The sequence below is a fragment of the Mustela lutreola genome, chromosome 16 (genome assembly GCF_030435805.1).
Source record: "Mustela lutreola isolate mMusLut2 chromosome 16, mMusLut2.pri, whole genome shotgun sequence".
In the NCBI taxonomy this organism is placed as follows: Eukaryota; Metazoa; Chordata; class Mammalia; order Carnivora; family Mustelidae; genus Mustela; species Mustela lutreola.
Window position 1 is genome coordinate 44,190,155 of NC_081305.1, and position 25,096 is coordinate 44,215,250.

The window sequence follows — 25,096 nt, forward strand, 5'->3', positions numbered from 1 at the left end:
AAATCAAGAAACAGACTCTTAATTATAGAGAACAAACTGTAGGTTCCCAGAGGGGAGAGGGGTAGGGGTAAGGGTCAAATAGGTGATGGGTATTAAGGAGTACAATTGTTGTGATGAGCACTAGGTAATGAATGGAAGTGTTGGATCACTATATTATATATCTGAAACTAATATAACACTGTATGTTAACTAACTGGAATTAAAATAAAAACTTAAAAAAAAAGATGTCAGCTGTAATCCCCCTTATAACCAATAAGAAAATAAGTTAAAAGTACATAGAGAAAGAAATAAAGAGGGAATCAGAATGGTACACTCAAAAAAAAAAATCAAAGTAAAAGGCAGTAATAAACTTGAGAACAAAATATGTATAACATAAAAAACAAATAGCATAATGGCAGAAATCCTTTATCAGTACTTATTTATTTTATTTATTTATTTTTAAAGATTTATTTGAGAGAGAGAACGCACAAGCTGGAGGGGCAGAGGGAGAAGGAGAGAAAATCTCAAGTAGACTCCATGCTGAGCACAGACCCTGAACCAGGGCTTAACCCCATGACTCTGAGAGCATGACCTGAGCCAAAACCAAGAGTCAGATGCTTAACACACTGCACCCAGGTGCCCCAGTAATTAATTAATTTTTGAAATATTTTTAATTTATTTGAGAGACAGAGAGCATGAGAGAGCAAGCATGAGCATGGGGGAAAGGCAGAAGGAGAAGCAGGCTCCCCGCTGAGCAGGAAGTCCAATGTTTGGCTCCATCACAGGACCCTGGGATCATGACCTGAGCTGAAGGCAAAAGCTTAACTGATTGAGTCACCCAGGTGCCCTTATTTATTTCTTAAGTAGGCTCCATGCCCAGTGCAGAGCCCAAAGCGGGGCTGAACTCAGGACTGAAATCTTGAACTGAGCCAAGATCAACAGTTGGTCACTCAACTGACTGAGCCACCCAGGCGTTCCAGTATTTAATTGTAAGTGGATTAAACTTTCCAACAAAAAGGCAGATATTGGCAGGATGGATTTTTTAAATGATCTAACTACATGCTGTCTAAAAGAGACTCACTTTATTTATTTATTTTTAAAGATTTTATTTATTTATTTGACAGACAGAGATCACAAGTAGGCAGAGCAGCAGGCAGAGTGAGAGGAGGGGAAGCAGGCTCCCTGCTGAGCAGAGAGCCTGATGCAGGGATCCATCCCAGGACTGTAAGACCATGACCTGGGCTAAAGGCAGAGGCTTTAGTCTACTAAGCCATCCAGGCATCCCTATTTATTTATTTTTAAAAATGTTATTTATTCACTTGAAAGAGAGAAAGAGCAAGCAAGGGCAAGTTGGGGGAAAGGTAGAGGGAGAGGGAGAAGCAGACTCCCTGCTGATCAGGGAGCCTGATACGGGGCTCAATTCTAGGACCCAGAGATCATGATCTAAGCCAAAGACAGATGCTTAACCATCTGAGCCACCCAGGCACCCACACCAAGAGACTCACTTTAGACCCAAAGACACATATAGTTTCAAAGTGAAACAATGGAAAATTACATTTAGGCAGTTGGTAACTGAAAGAGATCTGAGATGGCTATAATAGCATAGAAAAGTAGACTTTAAATGAGAAAAGGTTAAAGAGACAATGAATTATATATTAATTAAAGTGTCAGTCTTCAGAAGGCACAACAATCAAAAATATATATGCAGCTAACAATAGAGCCATATAATATACAAAGCAAAACCCAATAGGATTGAATGAAGAAATAGACAATTCAACAATAATAGTTGAAGACCTCAAGCCCCATATTTATTAAAAGACACACACAGATCAACAAGGAAACATAGGACTTGAACAAGGCTGTAAACCAACTAGAACTAACAGACATATGTAAAACACTTCACCTAACGTCAGAATAAACATTATTCTCAAGTGTCATGGAACATTCTTTAGGACAGACCACATGCTAAGACAGACAGACAGACAGACACACACACACACACACACACACACACACACACACACTCCTCAGTAAATTTATAAGCACTGAAACCATATAATGTATCTTCCCTGACCAGATGGAATGAAATTAGAGATCAGTAGAGAAGGAAATCTGACTACTCACAACTACATGAAAATTAAACACAGTTTGAAACAACCAGTGGATCAATGAAAAAAAAAATCACAACAGAATTCAGACAATACTTTGAGATGAATGAAAACATAAACACATCAAAACTTCAAGGCTTCTGCTAATGCAGTACTCAGAGGAAAATTCACAGCTATAAATGGCTACATTAAAAACAAGAAAGACCTCAAATCAATAACTTGACTTTCTACCTTAAGAAACTAGAAAAAGAAGAGCAAATAAACACAAAGTAAGCAGAAGGAAAGAAATGATAAATATTAGAAAGGATATACATAAAACAAGAAATAGAAAAACAAGAGAGAATCAATAAAATAAAAAATTGGTTCCTTGAAAAGATTGACAGAACTGATAAACCATTAGATAGACTAAGAAAAATAGGTGATTCAAGTTACTAGTATCTGGAATGAAAGTTGGGACATTACTATTAAACTTGCAGAAATGAAAAAATTATAAGAGAACATTATGAACAATTTTATAAACAAATCAGATGACTCAGATGAAGCTGACAAGTTCCTAGAAACACACAAACTACCATAACCTATTCAAAAGGAGTATGTAACAGTCTTTTCATGGCAAATAAGGAAATTGAATCAGAAAGCCAGTACATTCTGTTATGGAATGAATGTTTTTGTCTCTCTCAAAATTCATATGTTCAAGTCCTAATCCCCCACATGAAGGTATTTCAAGGTGGAGTCTTTGAGAGATAACTAGGCTTAGATGAAGTCATGAGGGCAGAGTTCCAACAACAGGACTAGTACCCTTGTAAGAGGAAACCAGAGAGTGTGCTCTCTATGTGACTCTCCCTCTTCCATATGAAGATACAGCAAGGAGGCAACTGTCTGCAAATCAGAAAGAAGGCCCTCAACAGATGCTGAATCTGGTGGCACTTTGACCTTGGACTCCCCAGCTTCAGAACTATGAAAAATAAATGTTTGTTGTTTAGGCCACATCTATGGTTATTTTACTATAGCACCCCAAATTGACTAAGAAAACCTCTAACAAATAAAAGAATCATATGGCTTCACTGGTGAATTCTACCAAAACATTTAAAGAATTATCACCAATATTTCTGAAACTCTTCCAAAAAAATTAAAAAGAAGGGAATACTTCCAAATTAATTCTATAAGGCCAGTATTACCCCAATATCAAAACCAGATAAATACATCATGGAAAACTACAGACCAACATTCTTTATGAATAGAAATGCCAAGAATCCTCAATAAAATACTAGCAAATTGAATTAAGCTGCATGCAAAAAACTTATGCACCATGACCAAGTGGGATGTATCCCAGGAACGTAAGGCTGGTTCAACATGGGAAAATCCATGAATGAAATATATTAATAGAACAAAGAAAAAAGGGCATCTGTGAAAATTAATAGCGAAAGCTTTTTCCTCTAAGACAAGGAACAAGAAAGACAAGGATGTCTCCTCTTGCCACTTCTCTTAAACATTATACTGGAAGTTCTAGCCAAGGCAAGTGGGCAAGAAAAAGAAGTAAAAGTCATCCAAATTGGAAAGAAAAAAAGCAAAACTACTTCTATTCACAGATAATATGATCTTGTATATAGTAAACTCTAAACAATCCACTAAAAATTATTAGAAATTATAAATGAGCTCAGCAAAGTTCCAGGATACAAAATCAATGTTCAAAAGTCAGTTGTATTTCTACATATTAGTAATGAACAATCCCAAAATGAAATTTAAAACAAGAATAAGATTCTTGGGGCACCTGGGTGGCTCAGTGGGTTAAACCCTCTGCCTTCGGCTCAGGTCATGATCCCAGGGTCCTGGGATCGAGCCCCACATCGGGCCTCTGCTCAGCAGGGAGCCTGCTTCCCCCTCTCTCTCTGCCTGCCTCTCTGCCTACTTGTGATCTCTGTCAAATAAATAAATAAATTTTTTTAAAAAGAATAATATTCTTGTATACTGCAAAATATAAAACACTGTTGAAAGAAATTAAAGAAGACTTAAATAAATTGAAAGACACCCTGTGTTCATGAATTCTAAGCCTTAATGTTGTTAAGATGGCAATATTTCCCAAAGCCACTGCAGATCCAATGCAATCCCTATCAAAATCCCAATGGCTTTTTTTTTTTTTTCCAGAAACAGACAAGCTGATCCTAAAATTTATATGGTATTACAAATGAGTCATAATGGCCAAAATTATCTTGAAAAAGAAGAAAATTGCAAGGACACCTGGGTGGCTCGGTTGGTTAAGCAGCTGCCTTCGGCTCGGGTCATGATCCTGGCATTCTGGGATCGAGTTCCACATCAGGCTCCTCGCTTGGCAGGGAGCCTGCTTCTCCCTCTGCCTCTGCCTGCCATTCTGTCTGCCTGTGCTTGCTCTTTCTCCCTCTCTCTCTCTGACAAATAAATAAAATCTTAAAAAAAAAAAAGAAGAAGAAGAAGAAAATTACAAGACTCGCATTTCTTGTTTTCAAAACTTACTACAATACTGCAGAATCAAACCAGTATGGTACTGACAAAGGCTAAACACGTATCAATGAAACTGAACTGGGAAGCTAGAGATAAACCCATACATCTAAGGTCAATCGATTTTCAAAAAGTATGCAAGACTTCAGTGGGAAAAGAATAACATTTTCAACAAATGGTACTGAGACAACTGGGTATCAACTTGTGAAGGGATGAATTTGGAACCCCACCTTACACCATATACAGAACTAATTAAAAATGGGCCAAGGACTTAAATGTAAGAGCTAAAACTATGAAACTCTTAAAAGTAAATATAAGTATAAAATGTTGTGACTTTCTATTATGTAACCATTTCTTTTTTTTTTTTTTAGATTTTATTTATTTATTGACAGACAGAAATCACAAGTAGGCAGAGAGGCAGGCAGAGAGAGAGAGAGAGGAGAAAGCAGACTCCCTGCTGAGCAGAGAGCCTGATGTGGGGCTCGATCCCAGGACCCTGGGATCATGACCTGAGCTGAATGCAGAGGCTTTAACCCACTGAGCCACCCAGGTGCCCCTATTATGTAACCATTTCTTAAAATAGAACATCAAAAGCACAAATATCAAGAAAAAAGCAAATAAATTAGACTTCATCAAAATTAAAAACTTGTAAATAAAATAAAATTTTAAAAAATTAAAAACTTGTGCATCAAAGGACATCACCAAGAGAGTGAAAATAAAACACACAGAATGGGAGACCATATTTGCAAATGACAGCAACATATAAATAATTTTTACAATTCAACAACAAAAAGATAATCCAGTTTTAACATGGACAAAGAGGGGCAGCTGGGTGGCTCAGTTGGTTAAAGCCTCTGCCCTTGGCTCAGGTCATGATCCCAGGGTCCTGGGATCGAGCCCCACATCAGGTTCTCTGCTCAGCGGGGAGCCTGCTTCCCCCACCGCCCTCCCCTGCCTGCCTCTCTGACTACTTGTGATCTGTCAAATAAATAAATAAAATCTTTAAAAAAAATAATAAAATGGACAAAGGACTTGAAGAGACATTTCTCTAAAGAAAATATACAAATGGCCAATAAACACAGGAGAAGAAACTCAACATCATTAGTAGTTACAGAAACGTAAATCAAAACCACAAGATACCACTTCACAGCTACCAATGGGACTAGGATTTTTTTTTTAAGGCAGGGGGAGGACAGGGAATGACAACTGCTGTTGAAAATGTGGAAAAACTGGAACCCCCATACATTGCTAGTGGCAAAGTAAGATGGTATAACCACTATGGGAAACAATTTGGCAGCTCCTCGAAAAGTGAAAGATGGAATGACCATATGATCCACCAATTCCACTCCTCCATATACATCCAAGAGAATCAAAAGCATATACTCAATGAAAACCTTGTACATGAATGTTCATGGTAACATTTTTCATAATAGCTCTGAACTGGAAACAACTCAAATGTCCATCAACTGAAGAATAGATAAAATCTGTGCTATATCCATACAATACAATATTGTTCAGCTGTAAGAAGAAATGTAGCAGTGACACCTGCTATAACATGGATAAACCGTGGAAATATTATGGGAAGTGAAAGCAGCCATAAAAGGCCACATGCTGCATGATTCCATTTATGTCGAATGTCCAGAAAAGTTCACAGGGACAGAAAGCAAGTTAGTGGTTGCCAGAGGTAGGCAGGAGGGAAGAATGGGGAGTGACTGCCTAATGGGAAGGGGCTTTCTTTTTGGCCTGGTGAAAAGGCCCTGGAAGGAGATAGTGGTAGTGGTTAGACAACCTTGTAAATTTACTCAAAACTACTCAGCTGTGCTCTTGGAAAGGTTAAATAGTAAAGTTTATGTTACCTGAACTTTACCTCAATTACAAAAATAAAGTTTAGGGGCACCTGGATGTTCAGTGGGTGAAAGCCTCTTGCCTTCAGCTCAGGTCATGATCTCAGGGTTCTCAGGTCAAGCCCCACGTCGGGCTCTCTGCTCAGCAGGGAGCCTGCTTCCCCCTTTCTCTCTGCCTGCCTCTCTGCCTACTTGTGATCTCTGTCTGCCAAATAAATAAATAAATCTTAAAAAGAAAGTTTAAAGCAAAGGGTGATTCCTTGAAAAAACGTTTTAAATGAATATTTATTTTTTGAAGATATATACTAGAGTATTTAGCGATGAAACAATATCATAGTCTAGGATTTGCTTTAAAATACTCCAGGATTGGGCGCCTGGGTGGCTCAGTTGGTTGGACGACCTCAGGTCATGATCCTGGAGTCCCGGGATCGAGTCCCACATTGGGCTCCCAGCTCCATGGGGAGTCTTCTCCCTCTGACCTTCTCCTTGCTCATGTTCTCTCTCACTGTCTCTCTCTCAAATAAATAAATAAAATCTTAAATAAAATAAAATACTCCAGGATTGTGTATGTAAGGGAGGAGGGTAGAATAAAGGAGACAATTCATCACGAGTAGCTAGATGATGGGGACAGGAATTTGCTTACACTGTTCTATTTCTATATTTGTTTGAAAATTTCCAGGTACATGTAAAAATCCAATGTATAATATTGTTAAATTGCATAATTATTTTCTGTATATTGACATAGAGTAAAATTTCATCATGGGTTTTAGGACTTCAATAAACTCAGTTTTTTAAAAAGTCTTAGAATACCCATCAATTCTCCTCCTAGGTTTATGCCCAAAAGGAATTAAAGTACGTCGACACAAAATATGTGTGTACCCAGATGTTCACAGCAACAGCTGAAACCTGGAAACAATCCAAATGTAAATGTCCCTCAGCAAGCAAACGGACAAAAGGCAGTTGTGTTGAGTTGTGTTGTATGGAATGCTAAATGGGTGATCTCTGGTGTACATACAAGGACATGGGTGATTCCTGCAAACACTGAGTGAATGAGGTCCTGCATAAAAGACAACATGCTGTGTAATTCCACTTACATGATATTCTAGAACTTACAAAACTAATATACATTTTAGAAGTCAGGAGAGTGATTTCCTTTGTGGAGTGGCAAGCCGAAGGGAGCACGCAGACGTTCTCCAAGAAAAGCTGGAAATGTTCTGTTTCTCTAGCCAGGAGCTCCAACAGGGGTGTGTTGGCTTCATGAAAATCTACTTAGCTGCACACTTATGATGTCTTTCCCACACAAACAGAAATAAGTGCCCTATACTGTTAAGCCTGACCCAGGCCCTGCATCTCAGCAGACACAGCCTGATACTCCCCCCAGCTCTGACTGAACACTTTCTCACACATGGCACAGGGATAGGGCCTCTCCCCTGTGTGCACCCCCTGGTGTCTCTTGAGGGATAAGCGGTGCCTGAAGCCCCTCCCACAAGCCCCACACCTATAAAGCCGCTCTCTGGTGTGGACCCTCTGGTGGAGGCCCAGGTCCTTGCTCCGGCCAAACTGCTTCCCACAGGCCTCACACCAGAATGGTCTCTCCCCAGTATGGATGCGCTGGGTTGACCCTCTGGCTGAAACCTTGGCCACATGTGTCACACACGTAGGCTTTGTCTCCTGCATGGTCCTGCCAGTGTCACGCCAGTGCAGAGCGTGAAGTCAAGCCCCAGTCACATACCTCGCAAGCATGGGGCTTCCTTCCTGGGCGGACGTTCTGGTGGATCTGCGGGGCTGCCACGCAGATGGAGTCCTTGCCACAGTCACGGCATCTGAAGGGCTTCTCGCCCATGTGGACACGCTGGTGGTTCGAGAGGTTGGAGCTACAGCTTAAGTCCTTCCTGCACACTTGACACATATCGGGCTTCTCACCCATGTGGACTCGTGGGTGGATGGACAGGTTAGAGTTGCAGCTGAAGTCCTTCCCGCATTCCTCACATGTGTGAGGTTTCTTTCCCACGTGGTCCTTCCTGTGCCTTCTCAGAGTGGATCATGAGTTGAAGACTCTGGAACGCTCCGTGTACTGGTAGGGCTTTTCTCTGGATAGGAGCCTGGGAAGGTTAAGGTCGGCTGTCCTTACACTGAAGGCTATTCCACGCCCATTATATGGCAAGGGCTTCTCTCCTGTATGGGTTTGCTGGTGAAGTAGGTGGTTTCTGAGCTGTCTGAAGTCTTGGCCACACTGAGAAAGCCCCACACGGTAGGGTTTTTCTCTTGGAGATACTTGCCAAGGGAGAATCCCATCATTCTCATCCTTGACACCTGGGACCAAAAAATGAGATGACAAAAGTGAGCAGGGGTTTTGTCGAAGGATGCACAGTGCACCTGGACACACTCTCAGGCAGTGCTGGGAAGACCAAAAAGCTCTGTAAAGTAGAGAAATGTTGGGCTGTTGGTTTTTGTCCTCTTGACCTTGGGTTTTTCATTTTTGTTTCAGTGGTAAAAGGAACATATAGAAGGCCCTCTCCTTAGTGAGGAAATTAAGTGTTACTAAAACACTGGATTAAATTCCATGAACTACAAATGTGTTAGCGCTTTTAAAGCATAATTATCAAAAAGTTAAAAATATAACTTTTACAAGTATGAAATGAACAGGGGCACCTAGTTAGCTCAGTTGGGAGAATATACGACTCTTGATCTCAGGGTCATGAATTCAAGCCATGTGTTGGGTGTAGAGCTTAACACACACACACACACACACACACACACATCAAATATGGAGTGAACACCTGTCAAAAATTTTAATGAGGAACAAATAAGATGGTAAGGCTGATTCATAAGCATGTAAGGAGCCTGAGCATTTAATGCTCTTATAAGAAAGGTATTTGTCTCGGAGCACCTGGGTGCCTCAGAGGGTTAAGCCTCTGCCTTACGGCTCAGGTCATGATCTTAGGGTCCTGGGATCAAGCCCCGCATCTGGCTTTCTGCTCAGCAGGGAGGCTGCTTCCCCTCCTCTCCCTGCCTGCCTCTCTGCCTACTTGTGATCTCCATCTGTCAAATAAATAAAAAATAATCTTTTAAAAAAAGGTACTTGTCTCCAATCAAAAAATATTTACATATTTTCAATTGAAAACATAAAAAGTCAAATAATTTGTATTTTTTAAAAGATTTTATTTATTTATTAGACAGAGATCACAAGTAGGCAGAGAGGCAGGCATAGAGAGAGAAGGGGAAGCAGGCTCTCTGCTGAGCAGAGAGCCCAATGCAGGGCTCGATCCCAGGCCTCTGGATTCATGACTTGAGCCAAAGGCAGAGGCTTTAACCAACTAAGCCACCCAGGCATCCCAAATAATATGTATTTTTAAAACTGCTACCCATCTCTTCATGGATTTGTGGTTACTGATGGCATTTACTCCTGGCTGGCTGGTTCTCACCTGAATAGGAGCTTCTTGGCATTTCTTCCTCCACCCATACTTCATCTTCTTGGTTCAAAATGGAAAATCATCTCTGGTTTGTACTGTATATGCCCTGCTTGAGGGGAAAGACTTGTGGATTAGGGCCCTGCAGTGTGACTGAAGGCCCTAACACAAGTCAGATCTAGGCTTTGGTATCTGTGAAGATCCTCTGACTGAGAAAGGTGAGTAAATCTATTGTACACCGATATCACGTTTTGTATTTACTTATACACTCATAAAAACGTGTATTTATTTCTCAAACGAGAAGTTCCAGGAATTTTGGGGAACTTCAGTAAAGAGACCCATTTGTGGGGCACCTGGGTGGCTCAGTGGGTTAGAGCCTCTGCCTTCGGCTCAGGTCATGATCTCAGGGTCCTGTGGTCGAGCCCTGCATCGGGCTCTCTGCTCGGTGGGAGGTCTGCTTCCTCCTCTCTCTCTGCCTCCCTCTCTGCCTACTTGTGATCTCTCTCTCTGTCAAATGAATAAATAAAATCTTTTTAAAAAATTAAAAAAAAAGAGAGACCCATTTGCAATATAAAACAGTAATATTGCTCAGTGTAGTGAACAGGCAGTGATGAGGTCAGGAAGTGGAGCCCCAAGTATGGTTTGAAGAAACTTGTCAAAAATGCAGACCCCATCCCAGATCCATGCAATGTTGGTGATAGAACCCATGGTTGTAGGTTTTTTGGATAACCTCGTATTTTATAGAAACGTAGCAAGAGTAACACCAAGAACCTTGACTCATATTCACCAGCAAGAGTAACACCAAGAACCTTGACTCATATTCACCAGCAAGAGTAACACCAAGAACCTTGACTCATATTCACCAGTTGTTAATATTCGGCCCATTTACTTTATTATTCTCTCTCCCTCCGCACACACAATTCTTTTCCAAACCATGTGAGGGAAAGTTACAGACCCCATGGCTCGCTATGACCCAATTCTTCAGTAGGTATTTCCTAAGAACGAGGACATTCTCTCCCGTAAAAACAGCAAGGTCATCAAAATCAGACTTAACATTCACACAATATTATTACTTAATCTAGCTAATTTGCAAACAATGCCAATCATCTCAATTATGTCCCTTTGGGCACTCTATTCCTGGACATTTTTTAGCATTGCATTTAGTTGTCTTTAATCTAGACAGGAACTGGCATTTCTAACAATCAGGTATTTTTCTGCACTCTCAAATCTGATATGCTCTGCCATAAGGGATCTGGAATATGACCCTAAATGCTAGTCCCCTTAGGATTTAATCCCTTGGGTTGAAGTGCTGAGAGAGCAGATGGATTTGGGAAGATGCTGTTCTCACCCAAGGAGATGAGATTCCCGTAGTTTTCCAACATCACTTCTCTGTACAGGTGTCTCTGGAAAGGGTCCAGATGCTCCCACTACTCTTGGGTAAAGTCCACAGCCACATCCTTGAATGTCACCTGCTAAAACGACAGACATAGTCATCCACACTGATACCCATTCCTATGGAGGAATGCAGCTGACATGTACCCGTGAATCCTTACAACTATAAGAAGTCCTGGCAGTTTCTAGGGTCATGATTTGGGCAAACATCCATGCACCTGCTTGCATTATATTATGTAGAAGATGGAAAAAATATATGAGATACATTTAAAGCTCTCCAGCCCTTAAAATTTCTTTGATGGGAAGACTCAAACTTCAGTCAGAGTACATGAAAAGCTACACAATTCCAGAGGTGCTGTCCACACCACATTGTACGAATTGGGAGAATAAGCTTGAGATTCACTCAGACTCCCGCTGAGCAGGGAGCCTGATACAGGGCTCAATCCCAGGACCCTGGGATCATGACCTGAGCCGAAGGCAGACGCTTAATGACTGAGCCACCCAGGTGCCCCTATTTTTTTTTTTTTTTGAGAGGGGAGTTGTTCTTTTATTGTTTCTGTTTACAATTTTTTTTCTAGTTTAGGTACAAATTTACACAAAATGAATTATGTGAATCTTCAGCATACGAGTTGATGACTCTTGACAAAAGAATAGCCCTGGGTAATTGAACCATGATATAAACCATTTCTATCACTCTAGAAAGCCCCCTTATGCTGCTCCCAGTTCATTCCTGCCCCTGCTTCTTGCTCTTACAACCAGTGGTCTGCTGTCTCTATAGATTTTTAACCTGTTCTAGAAGTTCATGTAAATGGTATCACATACCATGGTACCCTTTTGTGTTTGGCTTATCCTTCTCAGCATAATGTCTTTGAGATTCATTCATGTCATTATATGCATTAGTAGTTTGTCCTTTTTTATTACTAAGTCGGTCTTAATTATATGGATTAACATATTTTGTTTATTCATTTAGCAGCTGATGGACATTTGGGTTTAGTTTGGCGCTATTATGAATAAAGCTTCTGTGAACAGTCACACTGGGGCACCAGGGTGGCTCAGTCAGTTAAGTGTCTGCCTTCAGATCAGGTCACAATCCCAGTGTCCTGGGATCAAGCCCTGCATCTAGCTCCCTGCTCAGTGGAGAGCCTGCTTCTCCCTTTCCCTCTGTCTGCCGTTCTGCCTACTTGTGCCCTCTACCTCGCTGTCAAATAAATAAATAAATAAATAAATAAATAAATCTTTTGCCAAAAAACACTCACGTACAGATTTTTGTGTGGACCTCATTTCTTCTGGATAAAACAAACCTACAGTGGAATGTATGGTTCAATGGTAATTGTATGTTTAATTGTATAAGAAACTCTGAAACTGCTTTCCAAAGTATAATATACCATTTTATACCCTACAAGTGATGCTCAGACAATTATTCAAGAATGAAACAAGAAGTACAGTGATACATGTCTGGCCCAGGGCCAGCACACTATATGTGTTATATTGCCCTCCTTTCCCAAGCCTAAAAATGAGGTGTGTAGGTGATATTTCACCAGGGTGAGAAGGCAGACTCCAACTCACCTGTAATATGGGCATTTCCTCCTCTTCTGGAGGAAAGGCAGAGCCCTCAGAAGGCAGTACTGGAGAAGAAGAAAGGAGTGTGAAATGAACCTGGCTGCCCGAAGCAGACCAGCATCTTAGTTATCAAGATGGTGGAAGGGAGCACGTTACATTCAGCTGGTGACACTTGTCCTTGTTTATCTTTACCTGACATGCCCTCCCTTGGCATGTCTTTTCCTCTTTTTCTATTTTTACAGATGCCCCCCCCCAAATCAGATTCTTTCTTCTTCCAAAAATGCACCAAATACCTACTATGTGTGCCTGATGTGTGCTTTATCTCTCACCTTTCTCCTCAGATTTGAGATCACTCCAGCATCTACCTGTTCCTACATCTTGCCTTCTCTGTTATGAGGGAAATCCCTTCAGCCCCAGTGTCTCTATTGGGGGATCTCTCTTTAGCCTCTCCAAAGTCCACCTGGAATATCTGGAAGAAGTTTCCAGAAGTGTCATCATCACCACCCAAGATGGAATTCCTGGGGTGGGGTGGGGGAGCTCCTTTGTTCCTATAGGCAGGAGAGATGTCCCAGCAGCCAAGACTTCATGTTTGAACTCTCTATCTAAGCAAGAGCACAGTTATCTAAAGCACATTTAAAGTAGTAAACATTTATTAAGCACCTACTGTGTACAAAGCATGGCCCCATTTACCAGGGGTACCAGTTCTAACCTCTCCAAGACTACAGCTTCACAGACTGATCAAGTCACAGGGCAGCAAATACGGCCTCCTCTGTGAAGGTGTCCTGAACCTCTCACCTTGGGATTATAAATTGGCAATTCTCCAAAGGTAAATCTGGGAATTCTTGAATTTCTCTTTTTTACTATTAGATGAGTAAATGTTCTAAAATCCAAAAATTGTATCACTAGGGCCTATGAGAAAATGATCTCATATGCTGTTGGAACATACACAGGTACAGTCTTCTTGGGGGGAACAATTTCATTTTATCCATCAAATTGAGCAGCTCTACGTTCACGGCAAAATTGTGGAGGGACAGAAATTTTCCATACACCAACCTGAGGGTCAGAAAGTAGGGATTTCAAAAGTGAATGAGGAAACTTTTAGGGGTGATAGAAACCTTATCTTGATTGAGATGATATTTTTCACAAGTGTATAAAAACACCTCAAAATATATCAAATTAACACTTTAAATATGTGAAGCTTATCATGTGTGAACTAATCCTCAATACAAAAAGTTCCATTTACTACAAAAAAGTTTTAAATGTACAAGACACCTTCGGCCCCACAATTCCAACTCTATGTGTAAGACCTGCACAAAAGCATGAAGATATGAGTGCAGAGATAATTACTGTAGCAGACATTTGTAACAGTGAAGACTTTTCTTTTTTTTTTTTTTAAAAGATTTTATTTATTGGGGCACCTGGGTGGGTCAGTGGGTTAAAGCCTCTGTCTTCAGCTCAGGTCATGATCATTCAGCCCAGGGTCATGGGATCAAACCCCACATCGGGCTCTCTGCTCAGCGGGGAGCCTGCTTCCCCTTCCCTCTCTGCCTGAGTCTCTGCTTCCTTGTGATCTCTGTCTAATGAATAAATTAAAAATCTTTTTAAAAAATTATTTATTTATTTGACAGAGAGAGAGATCACAAGTAGGCAGAGAGAGAGGAGGGAGCAGACTCCCCACTGACCAGAGAGCCTGACTCGGGGCTCCATGCCAGGACTCTGAGATCATGATGTGAGCCAAAGGCAGAGGCCCAACCCAATGAGCCACCCAGGTGCCATGAAGAGCTTTCAACCATCAGAAAGTACATTCACACCTGACCATACAATACTGTGCATCTGCTAAAGAATGAGGCACCTCTGTATATACTGACAAAGGTAAATTTAATAGAACTTCACAAAGAAAGTAGCCAGTCTGTAAAGATGCATTTTTGTAAGTTTTTTTTTTAAAGTATGACTTTTATACATAGGGACGCCTGGGTGACTCAGTTGGTTAAAGTATGACTTTTATACATAGAAGTAAATGATCATCAATTCATTGGATGGGAAACTAGACATTGGCTAATTAATTTCATGTTTAACTTTCTACTCAGTTGTATGTTTACAACTGTTTATAAACTGTATGTTTACAAATGTTTAACTTTTCTACTCAGCAATATCTATTACTTTTAACAGGCACTATGTTTAATAAGCAAAATGTTTTTAAACAAATACAGACTACACACTAAGAAATGAAATAACTGAATGTTAACATTCAGTTGGACAAGTCTCACGGATGTTATGCTAAGTGAAGAAGTGAGTACAAACTTCTAGAACAGGCAAAGCTAATCAGAGATAGTGGTTCCCTATGGAAAAACTTACTGGGGCGGGGCACAAAGGGAACTTTGTAAGGTGGCAGAAATATTCTATATTTATTTGGGTGGTGGTTTCTTCAATGTGCAATTATATAAAAATTCCACACTTTACCTTATTATTTGTATAATTTGTTGTATGCAATGCACATTCACTTAAAGTCTTTGTACAAATTTATAAAATTACAGTGATTCTAAAAAACTCTAGTTAGCAAAGTTACACAATAACAGAGAGTCTTAAAAATTCTTTAAAGAGAAGATAATGTTATAGATTACATTAGAAAGAGGTTCGTGTTACAATGTTCGGAGAAAAAAAATGCAGACTGCAGATTAAAAAAAAAAACAGATACATACACACATGTTGGTTACAAGTAAATGCAAAAGGTCTGGAAAGAGATATCAAGTTGTTTATAATGGTTACCTTTGGGGAGAAATGGGAGGTCTTTCAGTTTCTATATCTTATTCTTTTATTAAAAACTGTTGGAATTGGGAGTTCTTTATTTTTTAAGATTTTATTTATTTGACACACAGAGAGGAAGCCAGAGAGCACAAGCAGGGGGAATAGCAGAGGGAGAGACTCCCCGCTGAGCAGGAAGTCTGATGTAGGGCTGGATCCCAGGACCCTCGGGTGGTGACTTGAGCCGAAGACAGACATTCAATGGACTGAGCTATCCAGGCACCCCAACTTCTTTATTTCTGTCTTTTGTAGTTTTCCAAAATTTCCTTAATTACCTTACCCTCATTAACATTTATAATAAAGGTTACAAAGCCTTTTAAAAAGTAAATACTCTTAAAGGGCCAAAGATCCCTGACAGCCTACCATTTCTTGATTTACATACTAGATTGTATTACTATTACTATATCAAAGGCTATCATAATTTTTCTACTGTTCCTTTGTACTTCTGGCCCACTAAAAAAAAAGAAATCCAGATCTAAAATCCAAAACACACAAAGAGTGATGAATCCAAGAGTTTATTAAATGTTTACATATATTACAGATGAGATATTCTTGACACTAATTAAAGTTTGTATGTGTGTGTGTGTTTTATATATACATTTTCCAGTGACTTCTGGAACATTTATTTTTCCATAATATTCTTTTTTAAAAAAACTTATCATTGTTCTAAATACAGCTGTAACTTTAAATCACCTCTTAAAATCTAAAAAACAAATGGGTAAATTTCTTGTCCTTCAGGGAGTTTATTGCATTCTTCTTAAAGATCTTGCATGTTTTTTCCCCCTTAGGTTCAAGGAAATGAGTTTGATATTTTTTCTGCTTTTGTGAATAGAATCTTTTCTCCTTCATTTATTAATTTCCTAATCAGTTATGGTTATTATAAAGATTTCACTATTGTAAATTTGCTGCCTGAAGTACCACTTTCCTAAACTCCTTTTTGTTCAAGTAGCTTTTCCTTTCCAAGAATTTTTCTTTTTCTTTTTTTTTTTTTTTAAAGATTTTGCTTATTTATTTGACAGAGAGAAAGAGCACAAGCAGGGGAATGGCAGGCAGAGGAAAAAGCAGACTCCTCGCCAAGCAGGGAGTCCAATGTGGGACTCGATCCCAGGACTCTGAGATCATGATTTGAGCTGAAGGCATCCGCTTAACCAACTGAGCCACCCAGGCACCCCTAGTTCTTTCTATGCACACAAAAGCAGCCTTGCAAGAGAGCCAGCCAACCAGCTCTCTCAGTAGAAGCTGGAATTTAAATTAAAGAACTAGACTCCTCAGCATGAGGAAAAATTTACCACAACTCTATTTTATTTTCAAAAGATTTTATTTATTTATTTGACAGAGAGATAGAGAGCACAAGTAGGCAGAGCAGCAGGCAGAGGGAGAGGGAGAAGCAGGCTCTCTGCTGAGCAGGGAGCCCAATGTGGGACTTGATCCCATGACCCTGGGATCATGACCTGAGCTGAAGGAGCCACTTAACTGACTAAACCACCCAGATGCCCCTACCAGAACTCTTAATATGTCATTTTGTAAGTTAGAAAGTAGTTTTTTGTTGAGAAACAAAGTAAATCTATGACCTCATAGGTCTGAGCATGTTGCAGATGAGTAAGCAAATAATGAGGCTTAGCTGGGCTGAGGGACAACACCAGTACCCAGAGTTGCTACAATATATTATCTAGAATGTCCAGTTTCATCACAAACGATGAGGCATGCAGGTTCACAGGAAAGTATGACCCACACCCTGCAAAAGCAGGAAATAGAAACTGCCTGTGACAATGACCAGGTGTCAGATTCATCAGAAAAAGACTTCAAAAGGGCCAATACAGCCATCCTCACAGACTTAAGGGAAACCGTGATTAAAGAAGTGAAGGACTGAGTGGGGAGTGGGGGGGAATTGCGAGTTACTGTTCAATGGGTACAGAGTTTCAGTGTTGAAAGATTAAAAAGTTCTAGAGATTAGCTACACAACAATGTTCATATAGTTAACCCTACCATACTGTTCATTTAAAGACGGGTAAGATGGTAAATGTGATGTTATGTAGGTTTTTTAAGACTTTATTTTAAGCAGTTCAAGGTTCACAGCAAAATTGAGGGGAAACTACAAAGATTTTCCATATAAGCCCCGCCTCCACACATGCATGGCCTCTTTCATTCTCAATGTCCCCTGTAGGTACATGCAGCATAACTGAGTAACCTCCATGGGCACATCATAATGAGCCAAAGTCCACAATTTATATCATGTTCACTCCTGATTTTGTATATTCTCTGGGTCTGGACAAATGTATAATGATATGTACCCACTATTATGGTATCATACAGAGTATTTTCACTGCCCTAAAAATCCTCTGCACTCTTCCTACCCACCACTTCCCGTCAACCCTGGTAGCCCTGGTAATCTTTTCACTGTCCTCATAGGCTTCCATATACCTTCCACATGACAGTGACAGCTGGCTTAAGAGGTCTGCCTCTTCTGTTCCAAACCCCAAATATTCCACAGTGGAGAAACCTGGCAGGCCCTACATTGGTTTTTTTTAAGATTTTATTTTATTTTATTTTGAGAGAAAGAGAGTGCAAGTGGAAAGAGGGGCAGAGAGAGAGGGAGAGAAAGAGATTCCCAAGGAGAATCTGCACGGAACATGGAGCCCGATGCAGGCTCAATCCCAGGACACTGAGACCATGACCTGAGCCAAAATCAAAAGTCAAACACTTAACTGACTGCTGCCAACCCTACATTAATTTAGTTAAGTCATCAAAGTTAGTATCACTTGTAATGAAACAAATCAATATTATATGTTATCTGATAATGACACACTGAGGACACATCACTTCTGCATCATTTCTGCAAAAAGTGTAAAACCTAAATCTAATCAAGAAGAACGATCAAATAAATCTTAATTGAGGAACATTCTATAGAATAGCTGAGCCCGCACCCATCATAAACCAAGATCAAGAACCAATGTTCACAGCAGTAATGGCCACAGTCGCCAAACTGTGGAAAGAGCCAAGATGCCCTTTAACAGACGAATGGATAAAGAAGATGTGGTCCATATATACAATGGAATATTATGCCTCCCACCAAAAAGGATGAATACCCAACTTTTGTATCAACATGGGCGAGACTGGAGATTATGCTGCGTGAGATAAGTCAAGCAGAGAAAGTCAGTTATCATATGGTTTCACTTTCTTGCGAAGCATAAGGAGTAACATGGAGGACATTAGGAGAAGGAAAGGAAGAGTGAATGGGGGAAATAGGAAGGGGAGATGAACCATGGGAGACTGTGGACTCTGAGAAACAAACAGGATTTTGGAAGGGAGGGAGATGGGTGAGCCTGGTCGTGGGTATTGAGGGCATGTATTGCGTGGAACACTGGGTGTGGTGCATAAAAAATGAATGTTGGAACACTGAAAAAATAAAATGAAATTAGAGAGTTAAAAAAAAAAAGGCAGAGAAACATTAAAGAAAATGTTCCAGATTAAAGAAGACTAAAGAGGGTGCTTGGGTGGCTCAGTGGGTGAAGCCACTGCCTTCGGCTCAGGTCATGGTCTCAGGGTCCTGGGATCGAGTCCCGCATCGGGCTCTCTGCTCAGCAGGGAGCCTGCTTCCCTCTCTCTCTCTGCCTACTTGTGATCTCTGTCTGTCAAATAAAAAAAAAAAGAAAAGATCTTAAAAAAAATAATAAAAATAAAAAATAAAGAAGACTAAAGAGAGGTAACAGGGGAAAAAAGCCGTAAAGAAAGTAATTAAGACAACTGGCAAATTTTAATTATGGGTTGGAGATCAGACAATAGTACTGAATCAGTGTTAAATTTTCTAAATCTATGGTCATTTAAGGGGATGTTCTTGCATATAGAAGATGTGTGCCAAAGTAATTATAGGTGAAAGACATGATGTCTACAACTTCCCTCAAATGATTCAGAAAATGATAAATACATAGAGATGCAATGATAAAGTAACTGTGGCCAAAAAAACCCTGGCAATTGATGAATATGAGTAAAGGCAATACTGGTGTTCTTTGTACTATTATTGCAGTTCTTCTGTAAATTTGGTGCCATTTAAATTTTAAAATCCATTGCAGTAAAAACCCAAAACCTTAACAAGGCCTACAAAGCCCTCAAGGAAGGACAGCACTTCTCAGTGTCCAAAGTAGACACTGGGGCTTGTGGAAAAGATACTGGACCATTTGTGACCTAAATTGTGGCCTAAACTAATGGAAGGTTAAGGTGTGCCACAGTTCTGATGTGGTCATGGGGTAGGGTGAGTGCACGGAGGAGGGAGAGTGGGCTTTCCTCTGGAGTATCTTAAAGTTGTGCTGTGTTTCATGTTTGTCTTAGAGTCCTGATGGGCTTTGCAAGGAAGTGAACAAACACATGTCACATGACTGGGGACGGGGACTACTGCACAAAAGAGGTTACATCCCACTTGCTGGGTGTCTTGCTGCCAGGAACTTGAGGGCCATTTTCTCCTCTTTTTACAGATCACTTTGGGCCAGCAGAGTCCAAAGAAGGCAGAATAGGGAGCTGGGAGAAATGGAAATTGAGTCACATGCCATAAATCCTCATAGCCAGCCTGTGCAGATCCAACCTCACCTAAAAGGAAAATAAAAGCATCAATAGAAAATCCAGAAATAAACCCACAATTATATGGTCAATTAATCTTTGATGAAGCAGGAAAGACTATGCAATGGGAAAAGGATGGTCTCTTCAACAAATGGTGTTGGGAAAACTGACAGCAACATGCAAAAGAATGACACTGGACCACTTTTTTACACCGTACACAAAAATAAATTCAAAATGGATTAAAGACCTAAATGGAGACCTGAAACCATAAAAATCCTAGAAAAGAGCACAGGAAGTAACTTCTTTGTCATTGGCCATAGCAATTTCTTTCTTCTTAGGCAAGGGAAACAAAAGTAAAATTAAACTGTTGGGACTATATCAAAATGAGAAGCTTCTACACAGCACAGGAAACAAAGAAAACCAAAAGGCACCTACAGAATGGGAGAAGACATTTGTAAATAACAAATCCAATAAAGGGCTAGTATCCGAGAAATCTATAAAGAACTAAATAAAACTCAACACCCCAAACACAAATAATCCAATTAACAAATGGGCAGAAGACATAAACAGCTATTTCTCCAAAGAAAACATACAGATGGCCAACAGACACATAAAAAGATGCTCAATATCACTCATCATCAGGGAAATACAAATGAACAGTACAATGAAAGAACACCTCACACCTGTCAGAATGGCTAAAACAACACAACAAAAGGTGTGGTGAGAATATGGAGAAAAAAGAACCCTCTTGCTCTGTTGGTAGGAATGCAACCTGATGTCGCCACTATGGAAAACAGCAGGGAGGTTTTTCAGAAAGATAAAAATAGAACTACCTTATGATCCAGCATTCGCACTACTGGATATTTATGCAAAGAACACAAGAATACTAATTCAAACAGATACATGCTCTCTGATGTTTATAGCAGCACTATTTACAATAGGCTAGATATGAGCAGCCCAAGTGTCCATCATTTGAGGAATGGATAAAGAAGAGGCAGTATCACACACACACAATGGAATATTATTCAGCCATAAAAAAGAATGAAATCTTGCCACTAGCAATGACATAGATAGAACTACTGAGTATAATGCTAAGTAAAATAAAATAAAATCAGTCAGAGAAAAAGAAATACCATATGCTTTCACTCATATGTAGACATAAGAAACAAAACAAACAAGCAAAGGGAAAACAAAAAGAGAGCGAGAAATCAAGAAACCAACTCAATTATAGAGTAGAAACTGATGGTTACCAGAGGGAAGAAGGTTAGGGGATGGGTTAAATCGATGATGCGCATTAATGACTGCATTTGTCCTAATGAGTGCAGGATGATGTATGGAGATGTTGGGTCACTATATTGTACACGTGAAATTAATAAAACACAGTATGTTATGTGGAATTAAAATAAAAACTTAAAAAAAAAAGCGTCAAGAACCAACATCACCTGCAAGACCATGAAGAATATAGAACACAGGTATCCTGCAATCTCTGCACTCAGAGGGGCTTTGGGGAGATACAGCCAGGCTGTGACTCAGGGGTCACCTGGGATACCAAATTCACAACTGGGGCACTCCGCCTTTAACATCTGGGCCTATAGCTTCCACTGAGACAACAAAGTGAAAACAACATCCCTATAGCCTTTCTGGCCAAGAGTATGGAGAATTCTCTTTTGCAGATACCTGTGCAGGTGATTACCAGATGAGACACTCCTGACTTTGCCATCTCCAGAGCCAAGGCTCCAGGGGAAGGTCATTTAACTCCATGGCACCTGGGAGTTCTAAGAAGCTACTGACCTCTTTGAGCTCTAGGACTTCTTAGATGCAAAGTGGGGGAGTTCTCTGGCAATCCATGGAGGGTCTGGTTTAGCCTGGTGTCCAGAACAGCCTGCCCATCCTTCTAATAACCATCTCTTGACTCACTTTTGGAAAAGCCCTCTGAGTCAGAGGTGAAGGTGGTCTCATAGGAACATCTACAACAAAAGCGGGGAAACAAGACTCTGCTGCCTTTCCTCAATGTCCAAGCTGCATTTCCAAATCCAGGGATGCCAGAACACAGCCTCACTCAGAAGACTCAAGTTCCCCACCACATACCACATCCAGGAGCAACCACTTACTACTAACTCCTCCCTCATCTCTCAAACCCCAGAAGGCACAGATCCAGCCACTTCCACAAACACCCTAGAACAGGTAGACCTAGACAGTCTCCACCCCCGACCCTCCCCACGCCGCCGTACCCTACCTCACTGTCCTCTCCCCACCAGCCTGGGGTTGCCATGACCCAGCTTCCCCCAAAACCAAAATGCCTGGAGAGATTTAACCAAAGGCTCCCGGTTTCTGCCGCCCCCCCTCCCGCCCCACCGAACCCAAGGATGCATTACAGCTCACCAACTTGGGAACACACAGTCATCCGCCGCATCTCAGTGGAACCCAGAAGCCCCCTAATGTCTCCCTCCAGACACCGCGAGCCCCGAACGTTCGGTTTTCCCCGGTTCCCCTTCACACGACCCGGGGACTCACCGCTATTCCCGCCGCCCTCGACCCGTAAAACGGGGGGACTCACCTCTCTGGGCGTCCGTCTGGAGGTCTTGGGCACCGAGGCCGCCACGAGACCTACAGGTGCCGCGTTCCGGAACCAACCCAGCCGACCCGCGCTGCAGACCCAGAAGGCCCGCGGCTGGACGCGGGGCCTACCGGCTGGACCACAACTCCCAGAAGCCCCCGCGGAGGCCGGGGGGCGCGCTCGTAGTCCCTCCCGGAGACTAGAGACCCGGGCAGGTGAACTCGCGGTCTCAGCAGGAGACGTGCCGGTGGTGCAGGCTGGAGCCAAACGCACAAAAACAGATACGTGTCTCCGCCCTCTGCAATCAGGTGTAAAAAATGCCTGAAATCACTCTATTCAGACGTAGCTGTATTTAAGCTTATATGCTTTATGTGAATATTTTTCATCATCTTAACCTGCTTTTTCAATCAAATATATATTGAACACGAAGTGTACTTCAGCAGTATTTTGTAAATTCTACAGGCCACTTATGTAATTGTCCTGTTATCCTTAGGTTGTTTCAAATTACTGGTATTACAGCCACCATCACTTGCGTTTGGCAGAGCTCAAAGGCAGGCAGGGGAGCAGGAAAACTTTAGAGAGAAAAAAGGAAGGCTTCAGAAATACACTGGAGGTTATTGGCATAAAGAAGCATTGCATATTATATGGCTGGTTTGGGGATCGAATTTGGTTTTTTTCTGGTTGGTCCTGAACACAGAACAGAGGCGAGGGGTGGGGGCGGGGAGGAGCTAGCAGTCATTGTCCAAAGCCTAAATGTTGTAGGGTGATCACTGCCAAGGTTGTAGTTTGGTTTCCTGATTGGAAACTAGTTGGTTGCTACAAAGTTTGTAGATCAGAATTCTGTTGTCATATATGATCTATCATTGTCTGTTTGAATATCCAGTCTGTCCAGTTTAATGGTTTCAAACGACAGCAATAATTGATTATCTTTCATGATTACCCTGGGTCAGGAATCCTGGAACAATCTGGCTGGACAGTTCGGGCTCAAATTTTTCATGATAGCTGAACCTGAAAAATTGTGCAGAGTTCCAAAAGCCACTGGGAGCTGGTGGGACATCTCTCTTATTTAATGTAATCTTAGGGTTCTCCATGTGTCTTTCTGTGTGGGCTAATTTGGGCTTCTTAAGAACATGGTAGCCTTAGACATCTTATACTGCAGCTCAAGGTTCTAGGAAAAAGTCCCAAGAAAGATCCAGTTGGAAGCTATATCACTTTTCACACCTAGCCTCAGAAACACATAGCATCATTTCCACTGTACTCGCAATTTATAAGGCCCACCCAGCTTCAGTGGAAAGGGGAAACTGTCTCCACTTCCTGATGGGAAAAGTGGCAAGTGTCTGGAAGACCAAGTGGGACCAAAAATATAGTTGCACTCATTTTTGGAAAAAGCAATTTACCATAAACTGCAAACAGATTGAAGCAGAAGAAGGAGTCTTAATTTTCACTCAGCCATAAAGACTGGACATTTTTATTACTGAGTTGAAACCATTTGTAGTAGGTAGAAGTGATTAAAAAAAAAATCATGATCTTTAAATAAATTTTACTGCGGGATCAGGGAAGATCTAGCTCCACTGAGCATATTTAAAGTGACAATGAGAGACAAAAATGAAGCTATTTTCTGTTTACTCTCTTTGTCCAAGTAGACGTCACACAGGTAACGCCCACCCAGCCCAGTCAGAGCACTGCGCATGCGCACGGGTTGCCCACAAGCTGTGTAAGTCCCTGCGTCCACCGCGAAACCGTGGGGCCTGCAAGGACACCCTGACAAGGCCATCCAGAGGGGAGGCTGTGCACATGGCAACAGTCTTGACAGTCTTCAGCTCCCCGGTGATGGCTATGCCTGGGAGCAGGAGCCCCAGCCCCCACACCCAAGACGCCTTTGTGGGGATGGAAAGGCTGAGGCCAGAGCGGCTCTGCAAGTCTGAAAATTGGGAGAAAAAGGTATTTGTACAAGAAAATGAAACATAGAACAAAAATAAGACTCTTAGGTTGGTCTGGGATTGGTATTGACTCTTACATCTTTACTTATATTTTTTACTTTTTAAATTATGATTAAGTTTTAATCTCTTATGATTATAAACTCACAGGAAGTTGCAAAAGTAGTATGTTCAGTCCTGAACCTTTCTCCCTGCTTCCCCCCAGTGACATATACTGTGATACAATATCAAAACTAGGAAACTGATTCTGTATAATACTGTTAACCAGGCTACACACCATACTCCATTTTCATCAGTTTGTACATATGCTCACATGTGTCTGTGTGTGCTGTGTGGGGCATGCTGACCTCATGTATAGATTCCGGGAACCACCACCACAGTCAGTTCCATAACCTCAGATGAGCCCCATCTGCTACCCCTTAATAGCCACACCTATTCAACCCATCCATGTCCCTGTCCCCTGGCAGCTACTCACCTGCTC

At 41.1% G+C, this 25,096-nt stretch overlaps 1 long non-coding RNA gene across 6 annotated transcripts in view; it reads right to left on the bottom strand.

Moving 5' to 3' along the window:
- Positions 1 to 22,796, bottom strand: part of LOC131818973 (uncharacterized) — a 36,720-nt gene extending 13,924 nt beyond the window's left edge. For 3 of the 6 annotated variants that reach the window (XR_009348993.1, XR_009348990.1, XR_009348988.1), the window contains exons 1-4: positions 22,679 to 22,790; positions 12,775 to 12,833; positions 11,165 to 11,288; positions 8,139 to 8,719 (exon numbers count right to left, since the gene is read on the bottom strand). This is a non-coding gene — a long non-coding RNA (uncharacterized LOC131818973). Of the gene's footprint in view, positions 1 to 8,138; positions 8,720 to 11,164; positions 11,289 to 12,774; positions 12,834 to 22,678 lie in introns of all 6 variants that reach the window. The other 3 variants (XR_009348989.1, XR_009348991.1, XR_009348992.1) reach the window with 3 other exon arrangements.
- Between the last annotated feature and the right edge of the window lie 2,300 nt (positions 22,797 to 25,096).